Below are 8,347 nucleotides of genomic sequence, written 5' to 3'. Positions count from 1 at the left end.
GCGAACCTCTGAAGCCTGGGGACCCGCACTGATCCCGGGGCTGTGAGCGACGCCGAACTGCAGGCGCAGCTGTGCAGAAGCGCTCTCTGCCCCGGTGCGGGCGGGGTGGGGGCGGTGTGACCGGGGGACCGGGCCCGAGTGCGGCCCGGAGAAGCTTCTCTGCCCGCTGGACCTGCAGGCGAGCCCTGGGCCCAGGTTCCCCGCAGGTGGGCGCTCTGAGTGGGCTGAAGGGCCCAGGTTCGCCGCAGGTGGGCGCTCTGAGCCAGGTGAAGGGCCCAGATTCCCCGCAGCTGGGCGCTCTGAGCCGGGTGAAGGGCCCAGGTTCCCCGCAGCTGGGCGCTCTGAGTGGGCTGAAGGGCCCAGGTTCCCCGCAGTTGGGCGCTCTGAGCGGGCTGAAGGGCCCAGGTTCCCCGCAGTTGGGCACTCTGAGTGGGCTGCAGGGCCCAGGTTCCCCGCAGTTGGGCGCTCTGAGTGGGCTGAAGGGCCCAGGTTCCCCGCAGTTGGGCACTCTGAGCGGGCTGAAGGGCCCAGGTTCCCCGCAGGTGGGCGCTCTGAGTGGGCTGAGAGCCCAGGTTCCCCGCAGGTGGGCGCTCTGAGCGGGCTGAAGGGCCCAGGTTCCCCTCAGCTGGGCGCTCTGAGTGGGCTGAAGGGCCCAGGTTCCCCGCAGGTGGGCGCTCTGAGTGGGCTGAAGGGCCCAGGTTCCCCGCAGGTGGGCGCTCTGAGTGGGCTGAAGGGCCCAGGTTCCCCGCAGGTGGGCGCTCTGAGTTGGCTGAAGGGCCCAGAGATTGGTTACAGGGGTAAAAATGTTCTAAGCAGCTGGGCGCTGGCGGAGCAGGTCTAAATGAGACGCTCAACTGGTGACTGGTAAATTGTGAGGAAAGAAATGCGTGCAGTGAACTGTGGACCAGGTCAGCACACTGAGATTCTTCTTCAAGAAGACAGATTTTGTGTGTGTGTTTTTTGGGGGGGGGGGGGGGCGGGAGGAGGTCGCTGTAAACTGAGGTTTTTCGGGGGCTGTTGAAGCGCGTAATTACTTGTTTTCTGCTTATTAATGGACTGTAGGGAGAGGAACTCAGGGTCTAAATTAAGCCTCTTCAGACCTCCTCAGTTCTTTGAAAAGGGTGTGTTTGAAGAAGACCATTTGGCTGGCAGAAGAGGGATGTGTGGCGAGGGAATCTCTCTTGTAAAACACACTTTGAAAAGGGGAGGTGTGTGCAGGAGTTTCAGAGCAGATTAAAACTGCAGGGTATCGCTTACCTCTCTCCTCCATTTCCGCAGACCTGCAATAGGCAGGGCATACTGTACATCCTTACAGTGAAACATAAAAAGTCCCTTCAGTTTTCCAGTGGTTAACTACTTTGTTAATTTTCCTGTATTCTGGAGTTTCAGTGTAATCGACTTAGAATTTATTCTGGCATGAGATTAACAAAGGTGTTTATTTACCTGATTCCTTGGAGACACACTGATACCTTTTCAAAGCCCTTTTATTCCTCTTCTTGCTACAGATTTGTTTCTTTAGGAAACAGTATGATTTTCAAACATCTAAGACATACTCCAGAGATGGATTATCCACTAAGCAAGGTACACATGGGGTTACTTGTGCCTACTTACTAGTCTGTAGTCAAAATTTTACCTGTTTTTCACCACATGAAAGTGGTGATGAAACCCCCATGAAATTGTGCCCTACTGATTGGTAAGCAAACACAATTAAGCCTGTTGCACAGCTCGCTTAATGTAATCCCGTGAGTACCTTGCTTACTGCTTAATCCGCCCCTGCATCCTGACAAAATGTCTACACTTGATAGGAAACCAATTAGCTTGACAAGTCACAAAAAAAAAAAAAATTGAAGAGGGAGCACTTAGATTTGTTAGGGAGCAGAGAACTCTGAGGTGCATGAAAGTAAAAGAAGTTGCTGTGAAGCTCAAGGTCTCTGGGAACATAACAACTGTTCCTAGTAAAGTGAAATACAGGTTGTTAGTTAGTGGTTGGAACACAAAGCAAATTATTGGGAATAACTTAAAACTTTGCCTAAAAGTTTTAAGTTGGTATTGGTGATGGTGGGGGAAGGAATTCTGAAGGTTGAGAGAGGTGGTATAACTTGAAAAACTATATGCTTTCAGGTCTAAAGAAAAAAAAAATGTCATTTTTGTCATGCAGGCGGTTCCTGGATTACGAACGAGTTCCGCTCCTAAATCTGTCTTTAACTTGAATTTGTACGTAAGTCGGAACAGTTAGGTACGGTTTGTATCTAACGTCAGTTAATCAAATGTTTGTCTTAGGATGTAGTGTTCCTTTTCTATACATAAACATTAAAGAATCATTTCCAGCTACACTAAAATATCTTTAACGTGATAATATGGTAATAATAACAGTGTTCTAATGCACTTCCCAAAGTAGCGCCAGTTTATTATTACGAACCATTGTATACACCTCAAATTTTTAATGTAAATAGGCTTTATGGGGATTGGTTTGTAACTACAGGTTGCACGTTAGTGGCACGTTTGTAACTGGGGACTGCCTGTGAAAACTACACAAAGGGCATGCAGTTCTTACGTTCAGCCTACAGAAGGGGCTTTGAAAAGGTGGAAAAATACTGATCAGTTTAAGGAAGGGAAACCAGGAAGATTGGCAGGCTTAGTTCATCTTGAGGGACGCAACATGTATCAGTGACCTATAGCACAAGGTTTTATTGTCTGAATCAATGAAAACTCGTTACTGTTACTTTCAAAACAACAAAATCATTTCCTTTCTGTTGTTTCTGTCCCTTGGGTAAGGCACCGGGAGGATGGAGAGTGAATGAAAGAGATTAGAGTCTGACCTGCATGCCTAAGGAGTAGTGTCCCTTGAGAAGGATCTGTGTCACATTGTGTACATGTAAGAGCCTTCACATTGAGAGGGGTCTGAGCACCTTCCTTAGGATGTGAGACAGAGCTAGATAGCATAGCCACAGGTCAGGGCTGGGAGTGCTATTATGCGATGCTGAAGCAGTGGGGGAAAAGGAGAGCCAGGAAATGTTGAATTCAGTGAGGCTCTTGCATTTGCAGCATTGAGGAGGCATTTCCAGGCAGAAGTGCCTCATTGTTGGCCAGCCTGGCTTTGCTTTACGTGGCTTCCAGACGACCTGCCAGTCACAGTGGAGGCTCCTGTGGAGGTTACACATCTCAGGTTGTAGCTTATGCTTACAATGTGGACTAGAAAAGAAAGGCTCCCAAAGACAGAAATCTAGGCTGCCATTCCTGTCACCCATAAAAAAAAAAAAAAAAAAAAAAATTTCCAGAAAGCAGATTGTGCCCTCCCTACCAGCAGGTGGCACTGCTGTCTCTGGGAATTCCTGGAGGAGATGAAATAATGGAGCTGGCAAACCAGCTGTATGTAGCATCTAGTCTAGAAGATCTTGAGAGGCTTTGTGAGATCTCAGTCAAAGAGAAGCTCAAAGAAAATAATTGTGAAAGCCAAACTTTTTCTATAAGGTTTCTAGAGCACATTACAAGCATAAGCTACAACCTGAGATGCCTAACCTCCACAGGAGCCTCCATTGTGACTGGCAGGTCGTCTGGAAGGTTGGATGGTTGTGGTTACTTTGCTGGTTGTGTGTGTGTAGTGGGGGAGAAGGCGGAATGTAACCTACTAATTAAGCATCATCATACAGGGTTTGAAAGCACTTTGAATAAATTGGTTAATTGAATGTGAAGTTGAAATCATAATTCAATCAAAATTCCCCATAACTTCATAGTTTCTATTTCTTTCCTTGTAAAGCTAGTCTACACACATGGGTGGGATTCTGGAAATATACATTATTGGATCAGTGTCCAATAATCACATACCCTGAAGGTAGGGATGAGAGTATTAGTAAAAATACTGTTGGTTAATTAGCCACTATATTTCAGGGCTGACACAGAAGGCAGGTCAAAGTTATTCTCAAATCACTTTCTTCTAAAACTTGAAACTTCCTAAGAAGTATGGATTTTCTTAAATTCTGTCCTTTTGAGATTTTATTCACAACCGAAAACTTGGACATTGGTTTTATTGACCTTAGGAGCCAGGGTCATTCATCCATTCTCTCTTTGGAAATAACTAGATGGCTGTTGTTGGAAATGGATTTTGTAGACATGATGTTTGAGGGAGATGGGTGCTGTTGCCAGTGATGGGGAGGTTACCGTGTATAATGAGGCCCTCAGCTTTGACCCTGACCCAGGGAGAGTACACTGCCTTTGGTGCCAGTACCCCAGTCACCTGCTTCCTCTTGCAGTTCGTATTCTGTGCTCAGCTTATTGGAGGTTTATTTCTGTCTGTCTTCAAATGAACGGATGAGCTTGCTTTTATTACCAATGACAAATCCTAAAATTCTGCTGGTGCTAGCTCAACATTATTAGTCATTAAAAAAAATCAAACCCACAATGCCATACCACCTCACCCCCACTAGAATGGGTATAATTAAAAAAAGAGGAAAAGAAGAGGTGTTGGCAAGGATGTGGAGAACTTGGAACCCTTGTTCATTGCTGGTGGGAATGCAAGATGCCATAGTCACTGTGGAAAAGTTTGGTGGTTCCTCAGAAAAGTTAAATGTAGAACATATGACCCAGCAGTTCCAATCCTAAGCATGTGGCCCAAAGAACTGAAAGCAGGGATGCAAACAGCAACCTGTATACCAGTGTTTATTGCAGCCCAACTCACAATAGCCCAAACTTGAAAACAAGAAAAATGTCCATTAAGAGATGAATGGATAAAGAAAATGGAATATACATAACAATGGGCTATTATTCAGCCATGAAATCCTGATACATGCTATAAGGTGGACGAACCTGGAAAACATCATGCTGAGCAAAATAAGTCAGTCACAGAGAGATACTGTTTGATCCCTCTTACATGAAATAGGCCGATTTTTTTTTTTAGAGAGACCAGAGCTTATTAGTGATTGCCGGGGTGGGACGGAAGAGTAAAGGGGAAGTCAGTGCTTAGGGGCCACTGAGTTTCTGTTAATGGTGGTGGGATAATTTGGAAAAGGATAGTGGTAATGGTTGTACAACATTTTCAATGTAATCACTGTCACTGAATTGTACATATAAAAATTGTTGGGGAAAAGATCCTGCTAGTACTAAATAGCAATAGTCACAGCAGCTTATTAACATTGCCTCTTTATGTGACCCCAGCTCTCTTCACTTTTCTGAACCTCAGTTTTCTCGCCTGTTCTCTGGGATTGGTGAAGTGGCAAGTGTTGCTTAAGATTCCTTCCAAGCCTGAAATTGTCTGACTACGTGATTTGTGTAGGTATTTCTGAAGCCTCTGAAAAATTCTCATTTAGAAGGCATTTTCCTACTGTGAGTGTAGGGAGTCTTAGTCATGTAGTGCTGCTATAACAAATACCACAAGTGGATGGCTTTAACAAAGAGAAGTTTATTCTCTCTCGGTCCAGTAGACTAGAAGCCCAAAGTCAGGGCGGTGGTTTCAGGGGAAGGCTTTCTTTCTCTGTGGGCCCTGAAGGAAGGTCCTTGTGATGCATCTGTCTTCCCTTGGTCTGGGAGCATCTCAGCACAGGAACCTCAGATCCAAATGTTGCGGTCTGCTCCTGGTGCTGCTTTCTTGGTGGTATGAGGTCCCCAACTCTCTGCTTCCTTCCCTTTCGTTTTTATCTCTTGAGACATAAAAGGTGGTGCAGGCCAGATCCCAGGGAAACTCCCTTTACATTGGCTCAGGGAGGTGACCTGGGAAGGGTGTTACAATCCCACCCTACCCGTCTTTAACATAAAATTACAATCACAAAATGGAGGACAATCACAGAACACTGGGAATCCTGGCCTAACCAAGTTGGTACACATAATACAATTTTGGGGTGACAATACAATCCATGACATAGGGTGAGAAGAAATTTAAAGTCTCATTAGTATTTTTTTTTGATAGCAAATTTTATTGTAAAATAAGAAACAGGTATAAAAATGGGATATACAAAGGGGCGAGGAGAAGGGATACAGGTGAAGAATGCAAACGTGCCTTCCAGAGTGCAAAGAACTTAGACTCTGAGCATTGGGGGCAGTAAGACATGGTGGTGGGTGCAGATCCCACGGAAAAGCTGGAATCCTCCAGGGGGTGGGATGGGGCGAGGTTTCCTTTTAGGTGCTGAGGTTTACCTGGAGGCTAGACAGGACGTGGCTAGGTCAGCAGAAAAGGGACTTGGAAACTCCCTTCCCTTAAGCAGCTGCGCAGTCAATCCATCAACCAACAGGGACAGGGGGACCAGCACTCCCCAGAGGCCAAGTCCCAGATACCATGTAATCTAAGACGGTTTTAAGGCCAGCAGCCTGGTGACTTCCAGCCCTCTGGGATCTTTGAGTCCTACACACATCATTTCATTAACCTCATGTCAAACCCCACGAGGTAGGTGGTGGGTGTCAGCATTTCACAGACGTGCACATTGCTGTCAGGAGGAGTGAAACACCTTGAGATAGTTTCCCTGGCTAGTCTGCTGGTGACCTAGGCTTCCAACCCAGGTATGGCCAGTTCTATGACTGGTTTTAAAATCTAATTCTTACATGCAGGAATGCTATCCTCTCTCTCCCAAGCATTTTTTATAGTAAAAACCTTAAAATCTAAGCTGGATTGTCCCAGCTGCCCTCATGCCCCCCAAAACACCAGTGTAGGCCAACATCTTTAGTGGAGGCCCAGACCAAGGTAAGTGAAAAGTTCCTGAGTGTTTTGGAGGCACACCTGTATGAAGCAGGGGTTCAAGCATGTGAATTTCAAAATGGTAGGGAAGGAAGGCAGGGGCAGGGTGTGTAAATGGGGGACAGGAAGTGAAGGACGTCAGTCTGAGTCAGGCTGCTCTCTCTTGAACATTAGTTTTTTATGGCAGGAGGTAGATTGCCTTTTCTTAGACTTGGGAAGGCTAGATTGAGCCCTGCTCCCCTCTGGCTGCTTCCCAGCCTGGGCATCCTTCAGCTCCAAGGCCTCGTTGAGCTTTAGGAACATCTTGAAACATTCATGCCCATGGATCTGAAGGGTGAAGTATTTTTCATCCAGTGGCTTCTTCTTTGGCTTCGTAGAGGAGCTGGTGCTGGTGGGCAGTGTTTGCGTAGTGATCCTCCCAGAGGGTGGCTCAGGGCAAGGCTCCCACTTGTTGTGGAAATTGTCTTCCTCTGTACATCTGTGTCTCCCAGGACAGGTACAAATATGCACCTCGAAACTGTTGTGTCCCAGCGGATTACCATTGGAGTCTTCCATTGTCATAATGGTGAGAATGGGTTCATGCGCCCCATGCAGGAGCTGTTACACATGAAGTTGAAGTGGATGGTGGTAGTCAGAACCGACCTCTGGTGGCTCCTAGGGCACCCCACACTATGTCATAGAGTGATGGTGTCCTCCAAATACTCAGCATGCAGGTTTCCTCCCACTGCATGAGGTGCTGAGGAGGGTCCAAGCAATCGCTATAGTCAGAGCGGCACTCAAGGTGGGGGCAGTGCTTCACGACCTCCATCATATGCTGACGTCTGGTAGATGGCCATGGTGTGAACACAGGTGCTGGGCGGGGGTGTTGAGGTGACCCACGGCTGCACTGGACAGGCCTTTGCCAGCTGGCAAAACAGCATGTTAAGTTCAGGGGAGTACGTGTAGGTGACGGACTTGGCTGTCCCAGAATGCAAGAAGCCCAGACAGAAATGATAGGTGCTGGGTAGGTCTTCTGAGAAGGAACAGAGGATGACAGCGTCCAGGAGGTGGCTAGTGTAGGTGCTTCTGATATTCCTTGAGCCCCACCTTGGCTTTCTAGCCAGTCTGCAGCATCTTCTGGGAGTAGCAGATTGACTACTGCCTCCGCTGCTGGGGACAGTGAGGGGGATAGAACCAGCTTCTCAGAAAGGAGTTTCCCCAAGTATGAAAATGTCTCTTGACTCAGAGGGAGCTCAATGCTCAGATCTGACTGAGGCTCCTCCACTGCAGCTCCAGGGAAGGCAGTCTGGCTACGGAACCTCAGGGAAGTGTGTAACCTTCTTGGGAAGGACTCTCCAAGTCCAGAAAGAAGGTGCCCCTAGAGCCCAGCAGCTAGCTGTGCCCAGGATGGTGGCTTCGGGCTTTTGACTCGTTAACATTTCTTCCAGATAGTTATGCATTATCTTAGAATCACAAAGTCATAGCTAGAAAGAATTCCAGAGATGGTTTAATTCAAACTTTTCATTTTATAGACAGGAAGTTTCAATTCAGAAACTAGGTGACCTGACCAAGCTAACAGGGCTAGTTAATGGCAGAAAACAAGGGGACTAAGACTGAAGCTTGGATCTCATCTGGATCTTCCAGTTCCCAGTGCCGCCTCCCTTCACCTGCCATCAGGACATAAAACATGTTTTGTCTGCAGGGCTG

General features: G+C 47.1%; 1 pseudogene; it reads right to left on the bottom strand.

The window, feature by feature from the left end:
- Positions 1 to 5,958: 5,958 nt before the first annotated feature.
- Positions 5,959 to 7,706, bottom strand: LOC135228747 (cellular tumor antigen p53-like; annotated as a pseudogene).
- Between the last annotated feature and the right edge of the window lie 641 nt (positions 7,707 to 8,347).

This window comes from Loxodonta africana, chromosome 27 (genome assembly GCF_030014295.1).
Source record: "Loxodonta africana isolate mLoxAfr1 chromosome 27, mLoxAfr1.hap2, whole genome shotgun sequence".
In the NCBI taxonomy this organism is placed as follows: domain Eukaryota; kingdom Metazoa; phylum Chordata; class Mammalia; order Proboscidea; family Elephantidae; genus Loxodonta; species Loxodonta africana.
Note: the sequence above shows the minus strand (reverse complement) of the source record. Positions and strands in the feature narration are given on the sequence as shown.